The sequence below is a fragment of the Hylobates moloch genome, unplaced genomic scaffold (assembly GCF_009828535.3).
Source record: "Hylobates moloch isolate HMO894 unplaced genomic scaffold, HMol_V3 SCAFFOLD_16, whole genome shotgun sequence".
NCBI classification, from domain to species: domain Eukaryota; kingdom Metazoa; phylum Chordata; class Mammalia; order Primates; family Hylobatidae; genus Hylobates; species Hylobates moloch.
The window spans coordinates 556,844-583,147 of record NW_026652291.1 but is presented as its reverse complement, the minus strand read 5'-3'; the positions used below and the strand labels follow the sequence as shown (position 1 = coordinate 583,147).

At 47.3% G+C, this 26,304-nt stretch overlaps 2 long non-coding RNA genes across 3 annotated transcripts in view; one reads left to right on the top strand and one right to left on the bottom strand.

The window, feature by feature from the left end:
- LOC131381518 (uncharacterized) overlaps positions 1-2,848 on the top strand; it is a 6,029-nt gene extending 3,181 nt beyond the window's left edge. Inside the window, exons 3-4 of one of the 2 annotated variants that reach the window (XR_009210323.1) lie at positions 1,472-1,889; positions 2,479-2,848. This is a non-coding gene — a long non-coding RNA (uncharacterized LOC131381518). Of the gene's footprint in view, positions 1-1,471; positions 2,329-2,478 lie in introns of those variants that run through there. The other variant, XR_009210322.1, reaches the window with a different exon arrangement.
- Positions 2,849-15,332: 12,484 nt separating this feature from the next.
- On the bottom strand, positions 15,333-25,816 carry LOC131381498 (uncharacterized). Its single transcript, XR_009210276.1, has 3 exons — positions 25,779-25,816; positions 15,831-15,892; positions 15,333-15,398 (listed from the first exon to the last, which is right to left on the bottom strand). It is a non-coding gene; the product is annotated as an uncharacterized LOC131381498 (long non-coding RNA).
- Between the last annotated feature and the right edge of the window lie 488 nt (positions 25,817-26,304).

The window sequence follows — 26,304 nt, the reverse complement described above, 5'->3', positions numbered from 1 at the left end:
GTCAAGTACTGTGCTTCCCCAAACCACAGCAAGGAGAGCCCTCACCAAGAGCCTGCAGAATGAGATGCTCAGCCCCTGTCTGGGATGCAGCCTCCCAGAGAGGTGGAGTGACTGGCTTGGTGTCACACAGCACATCCAAGTCCCAGGTGGCTAAACAGAAGGGAGAAGCCCTGGGCCCCTCCCCTTCAAGTCCTCCTGGAAGCTCAGGCTCCCCTCTGGGCTCAGGGAGCCAACTCCATTCCCTGCAGGTCCAGCCCCTGTCCCCCTGCCTCCCAACCCTCTACAACATACACACACACACACACACACACACACACACACACACACACACACACACACACCTGAAGCAGCTTGGTTGAGCCAGGCATTAGGTGGGCAGGCTCCAGCATGCCCTGGCATCCTGGCCCAGTGGCTGGGAAGATCCCGGACGGGCCTGGTCAGCACCCGGCATCTCAGGAGCTCAGGCCCTGGAGGTCTGAACAGAGAGCACCAGCACGGCCCACTGACCTGTGACTTGTGACTGAGCTGTAGGGCCGAGGGGCCAGGGCGTCCTGTCCCTGAGCCACATAGCCCAGCAGGGGAGGGGCTGCCACAGGAAGGCCAGGTCCCAGCATTGCTTATGGGGAGGGCAGAGGGGGCCGGGGCAGCTCAATGCAGCGCTGGGCCAGCTGGGGTGCAAGGCAGGCCTAGAGGGGCCATGACACCTGCCACAGCCCCAAGCCTCCCCTGGGCCTCCAAAGCTGCAGGAATGTGGGCACTGGAACCTGGCAAGCACAGCCAGGGCAACGGTGGGCACCTTCTGCCAGGCCCCTCCACACAGGGCTGAATGGCACCCTCTAGCCCAGTCTTCTGACATGGCCTGGAAAGAGATTTCAGGTTGCTTAGTTTTGTTTTTTGTTTTTGTTTTTGCTTTTTTTTTCCTCATAAAAGCTAGGTGGATTTCAAGATTAATTCTTGAATATTTTATAATTTCTGTTCTTTCGGAAAATAAGCTCTTCCCTGTTATTTATTTTTTTACTGGCTTTAAAGAACGCTATTGACTTCTTTGTATTGGGCCCCCTTGTTGACCTCTGATTAGTGCTAGTAGGTAACTGTTGGTTATTTGGGAAATTCAACATTAAGCAACCACGTTATCATGAAAGACATGGAAATATAACTTTGCCTTCCTTGATATTGCTCCGCAAAGGCTGATTTCTTTATCCTGTCTTATTGCATTGGCCAGGACTTCCAGGATGATATGGAAGAGTAACTGAGAGCAGCCGCCCGGTGCTTCCCAACCTTAGAGGGAGGTCACAGGCAGTGTCCCTGTGGTGCCAGCCACGGGTGTCAGGAAGACAGTCCTTATAGCAAAACGCCCTCTCGTTCTTATTCTCTACTTTTAAAAATCTTTAAATCATGAGTATATTAAATGTTATCAAATGCCATATTCTACATCAATATAATGATTACAATTTTTTTTTTTTTGAGACAGGGTCTCGCTGTGTCGCCCAGGCTGGAGGGTGGTGGTGTGATTTCGACTCACTGCAGCCTCGACCTGTTGGGCTCAAGTGATCCTCCCACGTCAGCCTCCAAGTAGCCAAGACCACAGGCAGGCGTCACCATGCCCAGCCCCCATGATGACTTTTCTTCTTGAACCTGGTGAATTTCTGTGTTAACATTTCTGATTTGAACCCTTCTGATATCCCTGAGATAAACTTTATGTGACCTTGGTATTCTGTTGGATTTTGGTTAGCTGATACTTCAAGATTTTTATAAAACTGGGTTGCAATTTATTTGTGTCCCTGTTTCTAGCTGTCTACAAGCTTCATCAAATGGGCAGGACCACTTTCTCTTAACTTCTCCTTTTCTGGAACAATGGACGTATCCTGTGGCTTATCTGTTCCCCACAGGTTTGGGATATGGGTGCTGTGAATGCCGCTGTGCTGGGGGCTTTGGGAAGTGTGTGTTTGTGTGCATGTGCGGTGGGATACAGGTGTGGTTACTACTTTAATTTCTTTCTTTTTTTTTTTTTTTTTTTTGAGATGGAGTCTCACTCTGTTGCCCAGGCTGGAGTGCGACGGCGTGATCGCGACTCACTGCAACCTCTGCCTCCTGGGTTCAAGCGACTCTCCTGTCTCAGCCTCCAGAGTTGCTGGGATTACAGGCACCCACAACCATACCCTAAATTTTGTATTTTTAGTAAAGATTGGGTTTCACCATTTGGCCAGGCTTGTCTTGAACTCCCAGTTATCAATTTCTTATGTGTCCTTTTGAAGACTTTCTAAGTACGACCAACCTAGTAAAGTGAGTCACCCACCACTCTTTTTTTCTTTTTTAGAATGGGGTTTCACCTTGTTGCCCAGGCTAGTCTTGAACTCTTGGGCTCCAGCAATCTACCCTCCTCAGCTTCCCAAAGTGCTCGGATTATAGGCATGAGCCACCATGTCTGGCCCCACCACTCATTCTTGACCTCTTCTTCTTTGCCTTTCTCTGTTGCAGAGTCCTGGAAGTTAAATGCTCTATTTCCCAGCCTCCCTTGCAGCTAGGAGCAGTCGTGTGACTCCATTGTGGCCAATGAGATACAAGAAACACTTGCTGAGAGGTGCAATCAGAAAGTGTTTGCTTTTCCGGTAACATGTAGGACCAATCACCTTTTTGCATTTCCCCGTTTTCTTGATTTGAACATTGCATTGCCATCATGTTTGGAGATGAGTCAGCCATCTTGCAAATAGGGGGCAGCAAGACTGAGGGAAATGCCATCAGCTTCAGTGAGCAGAATGGAAAGAGAAGCCTAAAATGGCAATGGTACAGTTGGGCAGTTGAGTCAGGACTGGGGCCACTGCCTCTGGGTTTCAAGGGAGAAAAATAAACCCGTTTGTTGGTCTCATGCTAGGTTGGATTTTCTTTTACTTAAAGCCAAAACATTTCTAACGTACAAAACCAGACACACACGTGCATGCCACACATACCTCACAAGTGATCACATACTGTCCCACTAGCACCTTGATTTTTCCACTGAACCATCAATCTTGCAGATCATCCTTTATCAGTGCCTGGCAAGTTGTCTTGTCCTTGTTTTCTTGGGTTTTGTTTTTGTTTTTGTTTTAAAGACAAGTTCTCACTCTGTTGCCCAGGCTGGAGTGCATTGGCACAATCATAGCTCACTACAGCCTGGGCCTTCTGGGCTCAGCAGTCCGCCGTCCTCAGCCCCCCGAGTAGCTAGTACTAAGGGCATGTGCCACCATGCCTGGCTAATTTTCACATGTTCTTTTAGAGACTGGGTCTTGCTTTGTTGCCCAGGCTGGTCTTGAACTCCTGGACTTGAGCGGTCCCCCTGCCTAGGCCTCCCAAACTGCTGACACTACAGGCGTGAGCCACTCCACCCAGCCTCGTTTTTGTTAATGGCAGTATACCACCACTCTGGATGTGTAATATGATTTATTTAACCAGCCTCATCGACCTTTTGTTTCCAAACTTTTTGCTATTGAGGTAGGAAACGGAACTCAGCTCTGAAGGTAGGGCTCACACACTGGACCAAATTGAGGACTAGCTAAGACAGGTCCAGGGCAGAGGCACCTCCCCATAAGACACACCCACCAGTGTGCCATGTCAGTTTACCATTACCATGGCAACATCTAGAAGTTATGGCATCTTTCCATGGCAATGACCTGGCAACCCAGAAGTTACCACCCTCATCCTAGAAATGTCTACATAAACTACCCCTTAATTTGCATGTAATTAAAAGTGGGTATAAATCTGAGTGCAGAGCTGCCTCTGAGCGCTGCTCTGGGCATACTGCCTATGGGTGGCCCTGCTCCATGAGGGACAGTTCCTGTGCTGCTACCATGCACGGCTGCTCCGCTATGCACAGCAGCTTGCCTCTCAATTCTTCCCTAGGTGAAGCCAGGAACCCTCCTGGGCTAAGCCCCAATTTGGGGGCTTGCCTGCCCTGCACCACTGTTATGGACAATGCTACAATGAATAACCTTGCACATACCTCATTTCATACACATGAGAACATATCCATGGGATAAGTTCCTAGCAGTGAAGATTGTTGTCTTATGATGTTCAACCACTGCATCTGAGAACAGATTATGCCTTTCATTCTCTCAAGTCTCCTTTCATGTTCCTCAGTGGATTTAAAGTGTTCTTCTTTTTGATTGTACATGTTTCTTTTTAGGTTTATTCCTAGGTTTTAATTTTTTTTTTTTTTGGTGCTGTGGTAAATGAGATATTTTTTCTCATCAATATTCCTGCTCACAAGTCATTTTTTATCTAGATGAAGGCTGATTATCATGTTACTTTCGTCCCAGCCACAAAACTTTTTTTTTTTTTTTTTCAGATGGAGTCTCGCTCTGTCACCCAGGCTGGAGTGCAGTGGCGCCATCTTGGCTCACTGCAAGCTCTACCTCCCAGGTTCACGCCATTCTCCTGCCTCAACCTCCTGAGTAGCTGGGACTACAGGCACCTGCCACCGTGCCTGGCTAATTTTTTTTGTATTTTTAGTAGAGACGGGGTTTCACTGTGTTAGCCAAGATGGTCTCGATCTCCTGACCTCGTGATCCGCCTGCCTCAGCCTCCCAAAGTGCTGGGATTACAGGTGTGAGCCACCGTGCCCGGCCTCCAGCCACGAAACTTAAAGATTGTTTGTAATAGAAATTAAAGTGATTCTCCTGGATTTTCCAGGGACTTAATGACGTCACCTGCAAAAAGTGATATTGTATTTCCTCCTTTGCATTTTTTAAACTTGATTTCTTTCTCTCTTCCAATTGCAAAAATGTTAAATAACAGTGATGATAGAAGACACCTTCCTGAGCTTTCGCCTGGATAGAGATGCTTCTAGTATCTTCCCCATTTGACACAGGAGTCGCTTTGAGGCTGATGTAAATGAATGGTGGCACATTGAGAAAGTATTATGGAGAATGCAAGCTGATTCTGGGCACGATGAGCAATGAGATTTACACTTAGCCTCGTGCCATAGACAACGATAAAGTTGGGCCAAATGTATAAGACAGTTATGTACAGGAATTGGACAACTGGTAGGGCTGTGATAGCTGAGAGAAGGGAAATACTTGACGTGAGTCCAAGTTTGCCCTGTCTTTTTACCTTGGGTTTTCCTACCAAGGTATGAGAGATAAAGCCGCAGCAGAGATCATCAGCCAGAGATCACTGGCTGGGAAAGCAGAGATCAGCGTTTGGGCACTGAGGTGGCTACGATTGGTAGAGCAGGGCACTGGAGGGGAGGGTGCTACGTAGAATGAGGGTGCAGAGGCTGCATGGGGGTCCCTCAGATCCCTGGAAGAGGCCAGGCTATACCTGTGCAGGGTGATCCCTCACAAGGCCTAGCAGGAAGCTGCTGCTGGGGGCTGGGAGCTGACAGACAAGCCCAGCAGTGTGCATTGCTAGGCGACATTGCAGTGCTTGCCCAGCTAGGGTGGAGAAACCTCACCGAGCCCCTCAGGCAATCAGTTGAGAAATCAGAAAGGCCGTGGCTTAAGAATAAGAATTGCACTCCAGAATAGGGCCAAAGCATAGAACTAAGAACAAAACCAAAACAGACTCACCCTTACAAAGCATAAAACCAAGCCTGGGGTGAGATCAGCAAAATGATGGAATTGGAAGCCCTGGACTCTCCTTTTCAAAACCATGAACACATCAACTCAACAACAATTCCTGAAAATTCCCTTTGCAAGAAATCCAGAAACTAGCTGAGCGTCTCCTGCATTCCAGGTAAGCACGAATCTACTCACATTGAAACTGGTAGGGAAATTCAAGACACCCTCTTGGCATAAACCCTACCCCCTGCACAGTGCCATGTGACTGAGAGGAAATCCCCTACCTCCCGCCTTACCACGGAGTGAGAAAGAGATGAGCTGTGTATTCAACACCTCAACGTTTCTCAGGGCTACCCAGGGGGCTGACTTCTGTCTTGCCTGTCTCAGAGTACGGATGGGACCTGGCATAACTCCACTGCCTCGGGGCCATGGAAAGAGACGTGGTGGAATGATCTAAAGTGCAACTAGTCACCACAGTCCAACTCAGCACAGAGTGAATAGGAAAAAAACAAAAACACACCTTAGATTCAAGCTTCTCCCTAAGGAAGAAGAGTTGAACAGAACACCCAACAATCCAATTTTCTGGAGGCTAGCTGAGGAACTTCTTTCAGTCCCTTGTCTAAAGTGCTGACAGGACTTGGCACACTCTAGACACCTGGGGGCTGCAGAAAACAAAGAAAGTGGGTTGGGCCAGCAGGAAGTTTAGAGAGGCCCCCAGAATCTTTGGCTTGGCTAATTGGTGAGGGTCTTCTCCTGTACCTGGCCAGTTCATGAAAACTTGACAGAGGCCAGCTTTGTTTAATGTTCAGACACCAACACAGAAAGGCAGGGAAAATGAAGAAACAGGGAACAATGTTTCAAGCAAAGGAATAAGATAAATCTCCAGAAACTGACCCTAGTGATATGGAGTTATATGATTTATCGGACAGAGAATTTTAAATAACTATCATAAAATTGCTCACTGAAGACAGGAAAACAATGTATGAATGATGGGAGAACTTCAACAAAGAGACAAAAGGTGCTAAAAAGTACCAAACAGAAATCATGGAGCTGAAGAATATGATAACTGTACTGAAAAAGTCACTAGAGGAGTTGAACAGTAGACTGGATCAAGCAGAAAAAAGGATCAGTGAACTCAAAGAAAGGTCATTGGAAATTAATCATAGGAGCAAACAGAAAAAAGAAAAAAAGAGTAAAGAAAGTAGAAGGGACTTATGGGACACCATCAATCAGACCAATAGATGCATTAAGGGAGTCCCAGAAAGATAAGGGAAAGAATCATTATATTCAAAGAAATAACGGTTGAAAACTCCTCAGATCTGGGGAAGAAAATGGACACCCAGATTCAAGAAGCCCAAAAGATCCCAAATAAGATGAACTCAACGACATTTACAGCAAGAGACATTAAAATCAAGTTGTCAAAGACAGAGAATTAGAAAGCAGCAGGGAAAAGTGACTTATCACATTTAAGAGAATCTCCATAAGAAATAAGCTAATTAATTTTTCAGAAATCTTGCAAACCAGAGGGAGTGGGATGACATACTCAAAGTGCTGACATTTTTAAAACTACCAAGCAAGAATACTGTGCCTGGGAAAAAACCATCTTTCAGAAATGAAGATGAGAGACATACTTTCCTGACAAACAAAAGCTGACACTGTTCTTCACTATGAACTTGCCTTATAAGAAATAATGAAGGGAATTATTTCACTGGAAATGAAAGGACAATAAACAGCAACATGATAGCATAAGAAAACATAAAACTCTTTTTATTTATTTATTTATTTATTTTTTTTTTGAGATGGAGTTTCGCTCTTGTTGCCAGGCTAGAGTACAATGACACCATCCCAGCTCACTACAACCTCCACCTCCCGGGTTCAAGCAATTCTCTTGCCTCAGCCTCCCAAGTAGCTGGGATTACAGGCGCGTGCCACCACACCTGGCTAATTTTTGTATTTTTAGTAGAGACGGAGTTTCACCACGTTGGTCAGGCTGGTCGCGAACTTCTGACCTCAGGTAATCCGCCCTTCTTGGCCTCCCAAAGTGCTGGGATTACAGACGTGAGCCACCTTGCCCAGCCACATAAAACTCTTTGACAAAGGTAATATACAGACAAATACAGAATACTGTATTACTGTCATGGTGGTGGGTAAATCACTTTTAGTTCTAACATAAAAGTTAAATTACAGAATTATTGAAGATAACTACAGCTGAAAATATTTTAATGGGTGCACAATGTAAGTGGATGTTCATTGTGACATCAGTAACAAAGTAAGAGGAATGGTAAAAGTGTAGAATTTACTTATGTGATTGAAGTTAAGTTATTATCAGCTTAAAACACCCTATTTTAATTATAAGATATTTTATGTAAGCGCTATGGTAAACACAAAGAAAATACCTATAGAAGTTACACAGAAGAAACGGAGAAAGGAATGAAAGCACCACAAAAATATCAACAAACCCAGTAAAGAAAACACGAGAAGAGGGATAAGGCACAGGAAGACAGGAAAAGAAGACAGAAACAAAAATAGGAAGTCAAATGCTACCTGATTCCGCTTATATGAGATATCTGAAATAGTCAAACTCATAAAGTCAGGGAATAGAATGTTGTTTGCCTGCCAGGAGCTGGGAGGAGGGGGAAATGGGGAGTTTCTAATCAATGGGCATAAAGTATCAATTACACAAGATGAATAAGTTCTAGAGATCTCCTGTACAACATCGTCCCCATAGTGAACATTACTGTAGTGTGCTACCCTACAGAGAAGTGTAGATCCCATGTGAAGTGTTCTTATCACATAAAAATAAGCTTGAGATAAGGAAAACTGAGGACATCTGCAAGCATATTCATTGCGGAAAACTGAAGGCTCAGAGAAGACTGAAATCATTCTCTCAACAAACCAGGGGTAACTTTGCTGTGATTGTAAAATATTTCCTTCTAGTCCTTTCTATGCTTATATAGCCATTGTCAAATTTTTACAAATAAGGGATGGTATCAGAGATATTATTTTATAATGTATAATTTTGCTCAATTTACAATTAAGAATAAACATTTTCTTTGTGAGACAGGGTCTGACTGTTTTCCAGGCTGAAGTACAGTGGTACATCATACTTCACTCGAACCTCCTGGGTTCAAGCAATCCTCCCACCTCAGCCTCTCAAGTAGCTGGGATTACAGACGCGCGACACCATGCCCAGCTAATTTATTTTTATTTTTTAATTATTTTTTTTGAAAAGACAGAGTCTCACTATATTGCAGAAACTGGTCTCCAACTTCTGGGCTCAAGCAGTCCTCTCGCCTTGGCCTCCCAAAGTGTTGAGATTACAGACATGAGCCATATGAATGTTTTGATAACATTATTTTATATTATCACAAAACAACCAGCCAGGTGCTGTGGTGGGTACTCGTAGTTCCAGCTATCCAGGAGGCTGAGGTGGGAGGATCACTTGAGCCCAGGAGTTTGAGGCTGCAGTGAGCCATGATCACGCCACTGCACTCAAGCCTAGACAACAGAGTGAGACCCTGTCTCAAAACAAAATAAAAATAAATTTAAAAACAAGCAGAAGCCAAGCCTGATATGTTCAAGATGATCTTCCAGTAGAATAGAAGTAAATAGAAACAGATCTCCAGGTGAACAGATGTTGGAATTAGCAGACCTTAACTTTAACAGATCTATTGTAAGTATGTCCAAAGATTAAAGGAGCAAATGAGGAAAATGAATGGAAAACATGAAATCTCCATAGTGAAATCAAAACTGTAAGGCCAGGCGTGGTAGCTCACACTGTAACCCCACTGCTTTGGGAAGCTGAGGTGGGAGGATTGCCTTAGGCCAAGAGTTCCAGACCAGCCTGGGCAATATAGCAAGACCCCATCTGCACACACACATACACACACGCACACACACAGAGTCAGGCATGGTGGCACACTCCTGTTGTCTTAGTTACTTGGGAGACTGAAGCAGGACTATGACTTGAACCCAGGAGTTCGAGGCTGCAGTGAGCTATGATTACCACTGCACTCCAGCCCGGGTGACAGAGCAAGACCTGTCTCTAGAAAAGAGAGAAAGACAGAGAGAAGGGTCAGGCATGGTGGCTAATGCCTATAATGCCAGAGCATTATCAAGGTGATAAAGAAGTCGTGGTAGAGCCCTACCATGACATACTACGCGGCAAAAACAAAAATGAATGACTGATGTATGCCACAACATGAATGAACCTCAAAAACTAGATGGAATAAAAACACCAACCACAAAAACCTGTGTACTTAATATTTCTATTCAAATGAAGAATAAACGAATTCTTCATTTGAATATAATCATGAATTCACAGCCAAAATGAATCTGTGTTGAGAGAAATCAGAAGAGTGATTACTTGTGGGGTTAGGAATAATCTTCAAGAGGCAAAGTAACTTTTTGGGGTGACGGAAATGGCTTATACTTTAGGGCTATTGTCTGCAGTGGTGCATACATTTCTCAAATCTCATTGAATTGTACACTTAAGATCTGTATATTGAAATACCATCCTCCACTAAAAGGAATTAGGGATCCTTGAAGGAATGGCTAGTTACTAGGTTGGTTCAGGGAACATATAAGGGGAGCCTGGAACACTGTGTTTATCAGAGAGTAAGTTGTGCTTCAGGAATGAAGGGGCCTGTGTGGTGGTGCACACCTGTAATCCCAGATGCTTGGGAGGCTGAGGTGGGAGGATCCCTTAAGCCCAGGACTTCGCAACCAGCCTGGGCAACGTAGCAAGACCCTGGTTCTACAAACAGTTTTATAAAAATTAGCTGGGACTCGCTGGGTGCAGTGGCTCACGCCTATAATCCCAGCACTTTAGGAGGCCGAGGCGGGTGGATTGCCTCAGCTCAGGAGTTCGAGACCAGCTTGGGCAACATGGTGAAACCCGTCTCTACTAAAATATAAAAAATTAGCCAGGCATGGTGGTGCACACCTGTAGTCCTAGCTACTCGGGAGGCTGAGGCAGGAGAATTACTTGAAGCAGGGAGGTGGAGGTTGCAGTGAGCCGAGATCACGCCACTGCACTCCAGCCTGGGTGACAGAGCAAGACTCTGTCTCAAAAAAAAAAAAAAAGAAAAGAAAAATTAGCCGGCACCAGTAGCGAGCACCTATAGTCTCAGCTACCTGGGAGGCTGAGGTGGGAGGATCCCTTGAACCCAGGAGCTGCAGCTGCAGTGAGCCGTGATCATGCCGCTGTACACCAGCCTGGGTGACTGTGCAAGACTCTGTCTCAAACAAACAAACAACAAAAAAACAAATGAAGGGGGCATGTCAAAAAGACACAGGAGCTAGCTTAAAGGCACTCCCAGTGGCCAAATCTGGGATGATTTGAGCTATAAAATAAATACTGAAAGTTACGATTAGAATGCATTGAATAAATATGAATTCATGAATCCACACTGATAGGTATTAATTACATGACTTATGAGGACTAGGATGTTTGCATAGTCTCACTATACCTTCCCATAAAATTCTCAGTAATTACAGAGGGAGAGAGAGCAGCTTCACATTCTGAGAACTGATCACGGTGCAGATCGTGTGTAACAGGGCAAAGTGAAATGGGTGTTCAGCTGATGGGGTGCCCTGGGAACACAGCCTGTCTTCTGAGATGTTCCTAACAACAGCATACATCCTGCATCTAACAACGAGGAAACCTCAGGCAGATCCAGACTGAGAAACATCCTACAAAAGAACAGGCATGTGATTCCTCCAGTGTGTCAAGGACATAAAAGTAAAGGAAACACTGAAGAACGAATCCAGACGGAAGGAGACCGGAGAGATGGGGCAACCAAATGCAGTGTGGAGTTCCAGGCGGGATCGTGTGAGGAAAATGGTGAAATCTGCAGGGATTTTATCAACTAGAAGGCACTGCTCTATCAGCGTCAGTTTCCTGACTTTGTTTGTTTGGTGTTTTTTGTTTGTTTGTTTTTGAGATGGAGTCGTGCTCTGTTGCCAGGCTGGAGTACAGTGGCATGACCTCGGCTCACGGCAACCCCCACCTCCCGGGTTCAAGCGATTCTTCTGCCTCAGCCTCCCGAGTAGCTGGGACTACAGGTGCCTGCCACCACGCCCGGCTAATTTTTGTATTTTTAGTAGAGATGGGGTTTCACCAGGTTGGCCAGGCTGGTTTTGAACTCCTGACCTCGTGATCTGCCCCCCTCGGCATCCCAAAGTGCTGGGATTACAGGCGTGAGCCACCACGCCCGGCCAGTTTCCTGACTTTGAGAGTTGGATTTTTATTATTTAGGAGAATGTTCTTGCTGTAACCACACACTAAAGTACTTGAGGGTGATGGAGCATCAGGTCAGCAATTTACTCTCAAATGGTTCCAGAAACTAAGTTGAAACTTTTCTGTAGGTTTAAGATTGTTTTAAAAATCTGTCCATTTGACTGTATGTAAATTACCTCAACAAAATAAAATATGTTAAATTTTATAAAATGCCTCTTCAAGTATCTAAGGAGAGGTTAATAACTTCTGCCTTCTGATTGGTTAATATGGTGAATTATATTAAAGTATTCTCCATTAATAAGCCATCCTGGCTGGGTGCAGTGGTTCACGCCTGTAATCCTGGCACTTTGGGAGGCTGAGGCAGGCGGATCACTTGAGGTCAGGAGTTGGAGACCAGCCTGGCCAACATGGTGAAACCTTGTCTCTACTAAAAAATACAAAAAAGGCTGGGCGTGGTGGCTCACGCCTGTAATCCCAGCACTGTGGGAGGCCGAGGCAGGCAGATCACCTGAGGTCAGGAGTTGGAGACCAGCCTGGCCAGCATGGTGAAACCCTGTCTCTACTAAAAATACAAAAATTAGCTAGGCATGGTGGCACATGCCTGTAATCCCAGCTACTCGGGAGGCTGCAACAGGAGAATTGCTTGAACCCAGGAGGCAGAGGTTGCAGTGAGCCGAGATCTCACCACTGCACTCCAGCCTGGGGCGACAGAGCGAGACTCCGTCTCAAAAGAAAAAAAAAAAAAAAAAAGAGTCATTCTTACATTCCACAATTGCATGGTAGATGTCCCTCGGTTTCAGAGTTCGGTTGTGTGGATTTTGTTTGTTTGTTTGTTTTTTTAAGTGTATGCTGTTTTTTTTTTTCTGTCACCCTGGCTGGAGTGGAGTGGTGTGATCATAGTTCACTGTAATGTTGACTTCCTAGGCTCAAGCCATCCTCCTGCCTCAGCCTCCCGTGTAGCTGGGACTATAGGTGTGCGCCACCACGCCCAGGCAATTTTTCACACATTGTAGAGCCAGGATCTTGTTACGTTTCCCAGGCTGGTCTCAAACTCCTGGCCTCAAACAATCCTTCCACCTTGACCTCCCAACACATGGGGATTACAGGTGCGAGCCATTGTACCTGGCCCCAGAGTGTAATTTTTAAAAATGTGCTGCTTGATCCTATTTACTAATATTTAATATTTTTGCATTGTCGTTATTGCAAACGACAATAAAGTTGCAATGATTGTCATTTTACATTATTGTGCTACATTTTGGAGTTTTGTTATCAATATTTTTTTTAAAATGTTATTTTTATTAATAGATTTCTTTTTTCTTTTAAGACAGGATCTAGGCCGGGCGTGGTGGCTCACGCCTGTAATCCTAGTACTTTGGGAGGCCAAGGCGGGTGGATTGCCTAAACTCAGGAGTTTGAGACCAGCCTGGGCAACACGGTGAAACCCTGTCTCTACTAAAATACAAAAGAAATTAGCTGGGCATGACAGCATACACCTTTAGTCCCAGCTACTCGGCAGGATGAGGCAGGAGAATTGCTTGAACCCAGGAGGCGGAGGTTGCAGTGAGCCGAGATTGTGCCACTGCACTCTAGCCTGGGCGACAGAGTGAGCTGTTTCAAAAAAAAAATTTGTTTTAACATTTTTAAAAATTAAAAATGGGGTTGAGTGCGGTGGCTCACGCCTGTAATCCCAGCACTTTGGGAGGCCAAGGCGGGCGGATCACCTGAGGTTAGGAGTTTGAGACCAGCCTGGCCAACATGGTGAAACCCTGTCTCTACTAAAAATACAAAAAAGCAGGGGCCGGGCACGGTGGCTCATGCCTGTAATCCCAGCACTTTGGGAGGTCGAGGCGGACGGATCATGAGGTCAGGAGATCGAGACCACAGTGAAACCCCGTCTCTACTAAAAATACAAAAAATTAGCTGGGCGCGGTGGCGGGCACCTGTAGTCCCAGCTACTCGGAGAGGCTGAGGCAGGAGAATGGCGTGAACCTGGGAGGCGGAGCTTTCGGTGAGCCGAGATCGAGCCACTGCACTCCAGCCTGGGCAACAAAGCAAGACTCCGTCTCAAAAAACTAAATAATAAATACAAAACAAGTAGCCAGGCGTGGTGGTGGGTGCCTGTAATCCCAGCTACTTGGGAGGCTGAGGCAGGCGAATCGCCTGAATCCAGGAGGCAGAGGTTGCAGTGAGCCAAGACCGTGCCATTACACCCTAGCCTGGGCAACGAGCAAAATTCCATTTCAAAAAATAAATAAATAAAAATAAAAATACAAAAATTAGCCCATAATCTCAGCTACTTGGGAAGCTGAAGCAGGAGAATTGTTTGAACCCGGGAGGCAGAGGTTGCAGTGAGCCGAGATCACACCACTGCACTCCAGCCTGGGCTGTAGAACAAGACTCTGTCTCAAAAAATAATAATAAATAAAAGGTTCACATTTAAAAAATGGTCTGCATCACTTGGTGTGCTTAGATTTTTAAATCTCTTCAGGGATCTATTATAATATTATTATAATCATTCATTATAATATTTTCTGTAAGAATAATGTGGTAACCAAGGCCTGATTTATTTGCTTGGGTGTTCATCAAAATGTGCTCTTATAATTCAAACAATCTTTTTGATATCTGGGATTATTTTCTTCTTTTTGTATATTTCAACTTTCTCTTATCTTTTTTTTAAAAAATAAGTGTGAATCTCAGGGGCTATGTGCATGCGAGCCCAAGTCTTTGCTGCCGCACAAGTGCAGCAAGAGCCGCGAGCACGCGAACGCACAGCCAAGTTGGGAGGTCAGAAGGAGGGATGGGACCAAAGGAGGGAGTGTGCGTTGTTTTTTTTGTTTTTTTGTTTTTTGTTTTTGTTTTGAGATGGAGTCTCGCTCTGTCACCCAGGCTGGAGTGCAGTGGCGCGATCTCGGCTTACTGCAAGCTCCGCCTCCCGGGTTCACGCCATTCTCCTGCCTCAGCCTCCCGAGTAGCTGGGACTACAGGTGCCCGCCACTGCCCCCAGCTAATTTTTTGTATTTTTAAGAGACGGGGTTTCACTGTGGTCTCGATCTCCTGACCTCGTGATCCGTCCGCCTCCGCCTCCCAAAGTGCTGGGATTACAGGCGTGAGCCATCGCGCCTGGCCACTTTCAGCTTCTTGAGCTAAAAAGATTGAATTCAGAATCTCTTGTAAATGCACACAGCTCGACAGACTCTAATCTTTTAAGTCTGTGCTTCCCTCCCAGGTCTAGTGTTTGCAGAAGCCACCCCCCACCCCCACACACCCCCAGTCTTCTAACAATATAAATGACAAATCTTGCAAACCTTTTGATGTGTAAGCCTTCTTTTCCCAAATTAGGTTTGTGCTGATACCCCTGGGACATGCTGGGATCTGATTCTAATTGCAGGTTTGGAAGTGGTGAGGTTGGTGGTGGTGGAGTGGGATGGCAATCAGCACCTGCTTGCAAAGTGACCACATCAGGTGAGGTCACAGCGAGGTCTTCAAACAAGGCAGGACCAGACCCATCAAACAGGGGCTACTTCTGCTTGGTGTGATTGTCAGGGTATGCAGCTCATCGCCCGCCTCCTGATTCTGGGGTCCAACACCTTCCCAGTCCATGCCCTGATTCTCACAGAAGAGACCTGAGGGAGGATGAAAGTCCAGTCTACATCAGCATTCAGCAAACCTCCCAATAATGCCCTGAGGCTGACTTGAGGGCACATCAGACTTGACAGCCTTCAGAGAGAAGAGATTCTTTCCGTGATTATGGATACCTTCTTGTTCTCTGACCATGCCTTGAGCTCAGCATTTGAAAAGCCCAACTATGTCATCTTGTTTCCTGAGACTCTCCAGTGTAGCTCAGAGCAGCCACCCCATCCCACAGGCCTGTGCCCCTCCTGCCCGCTGTACTGTGCTGCCAGCACCAAACCCACACTGCACAGGTGCTTCACTCTAGGTGAGCATGGATGGTTACTTAATTAACTGTTTCACCAGGTGCCATGGACTCCAAATATCCCTTCATCCTCATAGCCCCCAAACCCAACCAGGTCGTAGAAACCATCCCAGAATCTCACCCTCCAAGGTCTGTTCTCTGCAGTCACCTCTGGTATCAAATACTGTAGGAGTCAGGATTCAGCTGCAGATGACAAAAACTTATCCTGGCTACTTTGGGTAGAAAGGGATTGAATCAAGGCAGAATGGAGAGAATTAAGGGCACTGTGACAGCGGGAAGAGCAGAGTTTCAGCTGAGCCTCAGCAACGGCTCTCACAATGGTACTCCAGAATTGTCCTGCTGTGGTAGATTAGAAATGGCCACAGATCCTTTGCAGCTCCTGCAGTCAAGAAGTAGATCAATTTTGCCACCTCCCCCACCCCCTCATTAGGGATTGACCTGTGACTAGCTTTGACCAAAGAAGGTATTGAAAGTAAAGCTGTGGAGCTCCTGCTCTGGTGCTCTTGCAGAGCTGGGACCATGTGAACAAGCATTGGCAAGGCTAAGAAACTGGGTAAGTTTTGAAGCACCCCAGCCCCAAACCAGTCAACTGATAGACCTGTGTGTGATGCCAATAAGAACCAGCCAGATCCCAGCTGACCCACCAACTAACTACAGAACCAACAGCTGAGCACAGATGCAAGAGTGAACCCAGCCAAGCCCAGCAGAACCATCCTGCTGAGCCCAGCCCAAATTGTCAACCCACAGAGTCATGACCTGAATGCATGGTCATTGAGCTTTGGGATGATTCATTACACAGCAAAAAGATATCCAATGCACCTCTCAAGGAAGCTTCCATTCCTGCCACAGTCTAGAAATTGGGGAAACCATAAGATGCCCTATGTTTGGCTCCAGGGCCATATTCCCTAGGCAAGACAAATAACAGCAAAATGAGTATCCTATGACATGAGGTCTAGGGGTGAGACTCTGAGGCTTCTGTTACTGCCGCCTCAGAAATGCTGACCATCTCCCTGTCTGGGCTTGCTAGTGGAAGATGAGGGAAGCAACAATGACAGATTCTACCTCATTTTTCCCATCCAACTGTCACCAGAGGGTGTCTGTTGGAGGGGCACACTCCATGGAGCCCATGGCAGCTGCTTATCCAATCCACAGCCTCAACCCAGCCCTGTCAGTACTGAACCAGATTTTCATTTCCACCAGTTTGACTCATGGGTCTTACTTGGTCTGAATTTGGTGTGTGTATGTGTGTGGGGGGAGGGATGGGCTATTATTTGTGGTCCTCCTGAACAACCCCACCACAAAAGCACAGAAGCCACAAAGAAAGACTGACAGACCTGACTACACAAAAATTCCAAACTTCTGATCAGTTAAGAGAACCACAGTGAACAAACCGAGGAACGCTTCTTGCAACATACATCCCAAAACAATGGACAGATTCGACCATAAGCATTTAAGACTTTTACTCAGCAAAGACTCCACCAGGAACTCTGAATTTGCAAAAAAATATATATATATATTTGCAATATACATAATGGAAGAAATGACAGATTTATCCATGTAAAAATTAAAAATATCTCATGGCAAAAGACACTATAGACAAACATAGCCAGTGCAACCTGTTCTACCAGCTTGGGGTACAAATAAGGTCACATATTTTTGTTCTTCATAGGAACCCCACCCACTCCCGGTGCTGGAAAGGGGACTCTATTCCCTCTCTGGGCAAGCGCACACAGAGTACAGCCTCTGTGCAGAGCAGCGCCACTGCCCCCACCGACATCTTCAGACGTGTTCGCTCTTGACACGGTACACCCACAGTGATAGAGCCATCCCTCAAAAAAACCTGCACACAGGCAGCTCCACAGCAACAGCTTGAAACGTCCATCACTCGGGCACCAGGAGAATGTTCTGTGCGCAGGTGCTTCCTGACAACGGAATCCTTGCTGTGGTTGGGAAGACTGAAGTGGACCCCTAGGCCCCGGGCAAAAGGCTGGTTTCTCCTGCCCAAGACGCCTGAACAGGCAGGGCCGGGAGCTCTGTTTATACCCCAAGCGCCGGAAGTGCTGATTTTCTAAAATGAGGATAAAATGCATAGCCAAGTTGGGAGGTCAGAAGGAGGGATGGGGCCAAATGCAGATGAGCCGATGTGGACCCGCAGGGGCAGGGCTGTCGGACCCAGCTGCGTCTGGGAGGCACTGGGCTCTGGGGACACAGCCAGGCCACAGGCTCTGCCCAGACAGGGACTGGAACTGGGCTCTGCCCAAGGCTGGGCCTGTGAGGGTCTGTCCCGCAGGAAGGGGGACAAGAGAGGGCAGAGGCGCCCAGCAGGGGCACCCTTCCAGAGTTGGCATAGCATCCTCGAGAATCCTGTCTGCTCTGGGGAGGCTCATGTGCTTCTTGTCCATGTATGTGCTCACAGGACATTGGGAGACCAAATTCATGTCAAGGAGAGAGGTGCGGGCCTGGGGCCTCTCCACCTTGTGTGCAGGTGGGAGCTTCATGCTGAGTGACCTGGAAGGGGTCAGGATGCTCTGTCAGCTCTGTGGCCATGGCCATCCATATAGCCCTTCTATGCCTGTTTCTTACCTGCAAAATGGGAATCATAAGAGTATCACCAGCAAAACACCTGTGGTGCTGCGGGTTGATTAAGTGAATTATTTTTGCGAAGTTTTCAGAGCAAGATCTGGCATAGAGTGAACACTGTAAAGCATTTGTTAAAGGAATGAAGAAATATGACGTGGCTAGCTAGTCTCTGAGGCCGAGCTCTGGAGTAAAATTCCTTTCCCCATTCAGAGGAAAGCATCCACCCACTAAGAGGTGGGAACATCTACAAGGCATAGAGGTGCAGGGATGAGCTACACAGGACAGAACCGTTCCAGTATCCCATTCCCTAAGCCCTCTCATTCTTTCTCAGCTACACCGGAGGTGTGCTGGCGTCTTGACCTCAGTCAGTGAGGGCCACTGAGTGCACGTCTCGGCTGTCTAACCAAGCAAACCAGTGACCCCTCCTCACTGGCGAGCAATCACCCACAGGCCAGCAGCTCCAATAAGGAAATACACGTGGATAAGCGTGACCGGACCCACCCTTGGAAGCTGCTATGGACTGAATATTTGAATCCCCCCAAATTCATATGTTGAAGTCTTCACCTCCAAGGTGATAGTCTTAGGAGGTGAGTTGGGGAAGTGAATACATCATAAGGGCACAGCCTTCATGAGTGGGTTTAGTGCCTTTTAAAAGAGGCCCTAGGAAGCTGTTCACCCTTGGCCATGTGAGGAGAGAGTGAGAAGGCACTGTCTATGAAGAACAAGCCCTCAACAGACACGGAATCTGCCAGCATTTTGATCTCAGACTTCCAGCCTCTAAAACTGTGAACAATAAGTATCTGTTGTTTGTAAACCACTTAGTCTACGGTAACCTCTTAAAGCAGACCAAACAGACTAGGACAGAAGCCATCCCCACACTCAAGCCAAGGATTTCTACCCACATGAAGTTTGGGGTGTCAACCATCTCTCATTGGGTTTAGACTTTATATGTGTCCCCAAGGGGCATGCTGGGATCTGCCTCGAGTTACGAATCTAGAGGCAAAAAGGGATGCTGAGGCTGTTGTGAGAAGGGAGAATCCCCCAGCAAACAACTGCCTTGGGGGAGGTGATTACAGGGCAGGCATGAAGTTAGGGGTTGCATTCTGCAAGACTGCCCTTACTTCTGACACCCACTGTAGGTTTGGAGGGTTCCCAAGATCACTCTGTGGTTCAACAATTTATCAGAAGGGAACACAGAACTCACTGAAAGCTGTTATACTCGTGTTTATGGTTTATTACAGCAAAAAGATATGGATTAAAAGCAGCCAAAGGAAGAGGCACTGGGGTCAGGGGCCAGGAGCCACCATGTGCAAGCTTCCAGGTGTCCTCTCCCTACAGAGCTGTGGATGGTGTGACTTCTTGGTATTGATATGTGACAGTCTGCATGGAGTATGGCCAAGCAGGGAAGCTCACTTGAGCCTCAGTGTCCAAAGTCTTTATTGGACTCCATTGTTGATTGCCTTCGTGGCCAACCTCAGTCTGTGGTCCCTCTGGACATCAGGCAATCCCATGTGACCCGAGTCTCCCACCATAAATCACATTGTAAGTGTAGACTGTCTGGTGTGGCCCAAAACCTCCACAGAAACAAAGACCCTCTTATTAGGCTGGACATCCTAAGGACCTGGAGATTAGCACCCAGGAGCTGAAGGCAAAGACTGGACCTCCTGTTGGGCAAGGTTAAAATTTGTACCACTCACCTGTCAAGCAAAGGAAGGCCAGTCTACACGGAGGGGAGGAGAGGCTACTTTGCCAGCCACGGAGTCTGGAGGGAGGTTGGAAGTTCAAGTTCATCAGACTCATTCCAACCCAGGTAAAATTCTCATTCTGATTCTCAGGACCCTATTCTTCCCCAGTTGATGCTAACTTTCACATACATGACCTGGTGAGGCTCTAGATTCAGCTTTCCTTGGACTTCTGCAACCTCCAAGGCCAATTTGGGGTGACTTTCAACTAAGTCAGTGCTGAGGCTACACGAGGTAAGTGGTTAGGGCTATGATAGATGCTCCATTTTTAGTCATTTGTAAATGACGACATTTAGCAACAGGATTGGCACTGACTTTCATTAAGTTCCCCAGTGCAGGCATCAGCAGCTGCCCAATCCTTATTCCTCATAGTCATCATTCACACCTGTGCTAAAAAGGTGAGAGCAATGGCCACATTTCTTCACCATCCCTGGATCCACACTCTGTACCACGTGGCCTTACAATACTTCCTACCAACAGGGGTAGTCTCTTTCCCCATGTCTTGTATCTGGTGTGTGCACCCCCGAACTGTGTCCAACAGAGTGTGTTAGACATGTCATGTAACAGTCCCAGGAATGGATCTCAAGACCCCTTGAGCAAGTGCAATCGTGTCCACTGAAAATTACAAAATGCTGTTGAAAGAAGATCTAAATGGAGAGACATCCAATGTTCATGGATTGGGCAACTCAACACTGTTAAGATAGCAATAATTCCCACATTCATCTACAAATTGATTGTAGCCCTTACCAAAATTCCAGCTGGCTTTGTTTTGTTTTGTTTTCTTGGCTTTCCTAGAAATTGACATGCCAATAAAGTACCCCAAATAGCCAATATAATCTTTAAAAAAGGTCAAAGCTGGAAGACTCACACTTCCTAATTTCAAAACTTACTACAAACCCACAGTAATCAAGACATTGTGGTACTAGAAATATGATAGACATACAGATAAATGGAAAAGAACTGAAAATCCATAAGTAAACTTTTGCATTTACGGTCAATCGATCTTTCAACAAGGAGCCAGCCCAGAGAATGCGAGAAAACACTCAAATCTTATATATTCCCTAAAGGACTTATATTAATAATATGTGTTGCCTGTATCATACAACTAAGTAAGAAGACAAACATCCCAATTTAAAATGGCTGAAAGATTTGAAGAGATATTTCTCCAAAGGACATATTCAGATGGTTTCAGAAATGCTTGGCAACATTAGTTAATAGAGAAATGCAAATTATAACCACGAGATACCTCTATGCACACCCTGGGATGCCTGTAATCAGAAAGACAGATAAGAGTTGGAGAGGTTGTGGAGAAGCCGGAACCCTCGCGCATTGGTAACAGGAATGTAAAATGGTGCAGCAACAGCTTTGGAGACAGTTTGGCAGGTTCTTGGATTGTTAAACATAGAGTCACCATATGGCCCAGCAATCCCACTCCTAGGTATCCACCCAAGAGAAATGGAAACATATCTGCACACAAAAACTTGTGCATGAATATTTATAGCAGCTTTATTCATAGTAGCCTCCAAACTGGAACTAACCCAAGTGTCTGTCCACTGGTGAATGGAGAAACAGTGGGGTCTATTCATGCAGTGGGATATAATATGGCAATAAAAAGGAACAAAGTTCTGATACATGGAATAACATCACATTATGCTGAGTGGAAGCCATCAGACACAAAAGACCACAGATCTTGTGATCCCACTATATAAAATGTCCAGAAAAGGCAAATCTACAGAGACAGGAAATGAATGGAACGGTTCAGTCCCCGGGGACCACAGGTGGGAACAGGGAGTGACTGCAGGGGTGTGCAGCCTCCTTTTGGGGTGATGGAGGTGTTCTAAGCTTAGAGTCGCTACCATTGCACGACTCTCCATTTGTGAAAAGTCATTGAATTGTATGCCGGAAATGAGTGCATTTTATCAGACGGGATCAGGCGGGTTCAGGGTGGTATGGCCGTAGATAAGAGTGTATTTTATGGTATATGAAATATATGTTAATAAAGCTGGAAAGAAAGAGAGGAAGGAAAGAGAGAAAGGAGAAGACAGGGCAGGGGTGAACACTCCTCCCTCTGTTCCTGCCGTGCTGCTATGGGAACGAGCCCAGGCTGGAGCGCTGCAGGATGAGGGACACTGTGGCCCAGTCACTCCCATTGCCCCAGCTGACCTTCAGCCACCCGCAGAGGTGACAGTGAGACCACCCTAAACTAGTCAACCCTCAGCTGACCTGCCAGGCGGTCACAGGCTCATAAGCAAGCTCAGCAAAGAGCAGGTCCAGATCAGCAGAACCCCAGCTGAGCCAGAACCTCTCAAGCAACAGTAAGCGCCCACTTAACGTCTTCAGCCACGGAGGTGCACGGCTGTGACACAGCTCTGGCTAACTGATGCGCCACCCCAACAGCCTATCACAGCATTTCATTGCAGACAACTCCAGGTGGTAATTTGGGTAAATGTTCGTAGGGATGATACAGGCCATCGCATTCCATTTTCCGTTAGAATGAGGCCATCACCACATTCGAGCCCAGTCACGTGAACCAACCCCAGATTATTATAGAGTCTGACTCCGTTTTTGCTCTTTGACTGCTGACAACTTTCAGGTAAGCCCCTCCCCCGCAACCTTTTGCCCTGCATCTGAGCAAGCCAATAAGAAATCCCGTGTTGTCTCTCCCTTGGCAGGAAGTTCAGACCGTGCAAGCTCCAGCTCCAGCCCCAGCCCCAATAAATACCACTGCAGTGCATGCCCTCTTTGCTCAGCCATTCGGGACCAGCTTGCGCCTGCCCTGCCTCCTCAGAAAGTTCACTATCTGAGCAACACAACTTCCCATACGCTCTGGGGGTGTGAGCCTTCTTCAGTCTCAACATCTGGACCCCTGGGTGAAGCAACCACAGAATGCAGGTCGGGGTTCTCCACACAGCACAGATCGGGGCCCTTCTCTTGGATGCACTCCTGATGCTCAGTGTGGATCAGCTTGGGTGCAGACAGGAAACAGAAACCACTCTGTGTGTTTCTAACAGAAAGGGTTTAATACAGAGAATCTGTACAGAATACAAGGGGATAGGGGTGTTGCTCAAAGATCCCGACCCATAGGAAGTAGCTACGATGCCTGTAGGAGCCTGAGCTACACATCCCACCTGCTGCACAGCCACGACCAGGGATAGGCTTTGTGTGGCCTCCACCCTGCAAAACCTCCATCATCTGAGCCTGAGCTCCTCTGCTACGACGTCACTTTGAGACAGCTGCTGCTGCTGCCAAGCTCAAAAGCAGAGTGGTCCTTCCTAGCCCCTGCATTCTAACCCCACACAAGTGCCTCCAAGTACAGAACCTCATGGAAATCCATCTGGCAGTGGGTCTGGGGAATGTAGTTTTCAGACTTCTGGTCCCAGTGGTATGGAGGAGAGTGAGAAGAGCTGGTAAGGGCTGAGTAGCCAGAAACAGCATCTGCTATAAATCCTACAGCCACACAGGCAGAAAAATCAACTTACCACAAGGAGGGAAAAAACAGCTGACCCCAAGCTTCTCCACAGCAATATGCGATGCTGAAGGACAGCAGTGATTGAAGCATTTTATACCACTCTTTTCAAATATGTCAGAATCCAGGTATTAGGGCACCTGTGAGTTCTTATTTCTCACACACACACTTGGAAACTGGGCATGGTGGTGCACACCTGTGGTCCCAACTACTCGGGAGGCTGAGGCAGGAGGATCACTTGAGCGCAGGAGTTCGTGGCTGCAGTGAGCCATGATCATGCCACTGCACTCCAGCCTGGGTGACAGAGCAAGACCCCATCTCTAAAACAAACAAACAAACAAACAAACAAACCCACTCGGTATTGAAATGTAACAGCTAAATTGAAGTGAAGCAGGTGTAGGAGATCCTGGATTGCCCAACAGTATACTACACACACCCTTAGGCACAAGCAAAACAGGGACAAGAAAAGGGATGTTTTTTTTTTTTTTTTTTTTTTTTGAGGCGAAGTTTCACTCTTGTTGCCCAGGCTGGAGCGCAATGGCGCGATCTCAGCCCACTGCAACCTCCGCCTCCCGGGTTCAAGCGATTCTCCTGCCTCAGCCTTGCGAGTAGCTGGGATCACAGGCAACCCCCACCAGGCCCGGCTAATTTTTTTATTTTTAGTAGAGACAGGGTTTCACCATGTTGACTAGGCTGGTCTTGAACTTCTGACCTCAGGTGATCCACCTGCCTTGGCCTCCCAAAGTGCTGGGATTACAGGTGTGAGCCACCGCGCCCGGCCGAAAAGGGAAATTTTATGAAAAGCAATTTGACATTGATATTCATCCATTCGTGCATGCAGTATCTGCCGGGTGTCTGCGACATACCAGGTCACACCTGGGGACAGGACAAGAGAGATCCAGTCTCAGTCTCTGCCCTACTGGCCCTTGGGTTCCGGGGGAGACAGACAATAAACAGCTCCAGCAATGAGAGGCACCGTGGGGCCGTGAATCACAGAGACACTCCCAGGACGAGGGAGGGGTGCTGGGCAACAGGCAGAGGCTTCCAGACACGAGGGAGTAGGCAAGTGCACACACCTGGAGGCCAGCCTGGGAGGCCGCCCGAGAAGCCAGCAGGAGGCAGGGCAGGGTGGAGGTCGGGGAGCTGGACCGTGGGGTGACCTTTGAGGACTTGGGCTTTTTCTCTGAATAAGGTGGAAAGCCACTGGAAGGTTCTGCTATTTCCAGAGGAGAGGAAGAAGGATAAGGAAGGTGAGGTCTCCCTGCCCCTCTAGCTGCTCAGTGTAGGATGCACTGTCAGGAAAGGCCGCTGTGAGGAGGACCCCTCTGTTTCTCATGCTTTGGGCCCTGAGGGGCTCCTTTGCCCGGGGAACCGCGTGCTGAGAAAATTGGTGCTGAGCATCAGCTGCACTTAAATAATTTGGCTGAACTACACGAAATTGCTGATAGATGGCTCTTTTGACTAACGAGAGGCAATTTCATACCATTCAATCAAGTAGGATGAAAGGCCACCCAGCAGGCCGGGCGCGGTGGCTCACGCTTGTAATCCCAGCACTTTGGGAGGCCGAGGCGGGCGGATCACGAGTTCAGGAGATCGAGACCACAGTGAAACCCCATCTCTACTAAAAATACACAAAATTAGCCGGGCGTGGCGGCGGACGCCTGTAGTCCCAGCTACTCGGAGAGGCTGAGGCAGGAGAATGGCGTGAACCCGGGAGGCGGAGCTTGCAGTGAGCCGAGATTGTGCCACTGCACTCCAGCCTGGGCGACAGAGCAAGACTCCGTCTCAAAAAAAAAAAAGAAAGGCCACCCAGCTGCAGAGGTCAGGTGGGCGAGCAGAATGCGATGGACTGGGCCCTGGCCAGCAAGGACTGACAGGAGGGTGAGAACCAGGTGGGGTAGGTCGCCTCCTCGTCCCTCACTGTGGAGTTGCTTGACTCTGTCCAAAGTCCATTAGTTCAATGCCTGCAGCCGTTTGTATTTAGACAACAGCACAAAAAGTGTCCTTTAACATGATACTCCATGCTACAGGGCAGGAACTGACACAGAGCCCTCTTTCCATTTGCTGACACTCAGATAAATCGCCCACAGGATGCCTGGAAAAGCCGTGAGGATGACGCTTGTAGGGCAGAGCCAGGTGCAGGACCGGGAGCTGTTTCACAGACAGCCCCATGGCTCTGCCCCAAATCCCACAGCCTGCCTAGAGGGGTGGGGAAGACAGGAATGCCCATACTGTAGTAGAAGTCAGCAGCGCTTTTTGGAAGTAGTTTGGCAGCACTTACTGAAAATGCTTCATTGTCCTGCAACCCGGCAATTTCATGTCTAGGAAACAGCAGGTTGGCTTGGATGACTCAGGCACACCTCCATCATTAGCAGAGCTCATGTCAGTTTTCTAAAAGACAGAAGCCAGAACAAGTAAGGGAACTTAGCAAGGTCGTGGGATATAAGAGCATTAAACAAAAATCAACCGTATTTTTTTTTTTTTTTTTTGAGACGGAGTTTTGCTCTTGTCGCCCAGGCTGGAGTGCAATGGAACGATCTCAGCTCACTGCAACCTCCGCCTCCCAGGTTCAAGGGATTCTCCTGCCTCAGCCTCCCACGTAGCTGGGATTACAGGTGCCCCCCATCACGCCCGGATAATTTTTGTATTTTTAGTAGAGACAGGGTTTCACCATGTTGGCCAGGCTGGTCTCAAACTCCTGACCTCAGGTGATCCGCCTGCCTCAGCCTCCCAAAGTGCTGGGATTATAGGCGTGAGCCACCACGCCCAGCTAAGTCAATTGTATTTTTATGTACTTGCAAGAAACA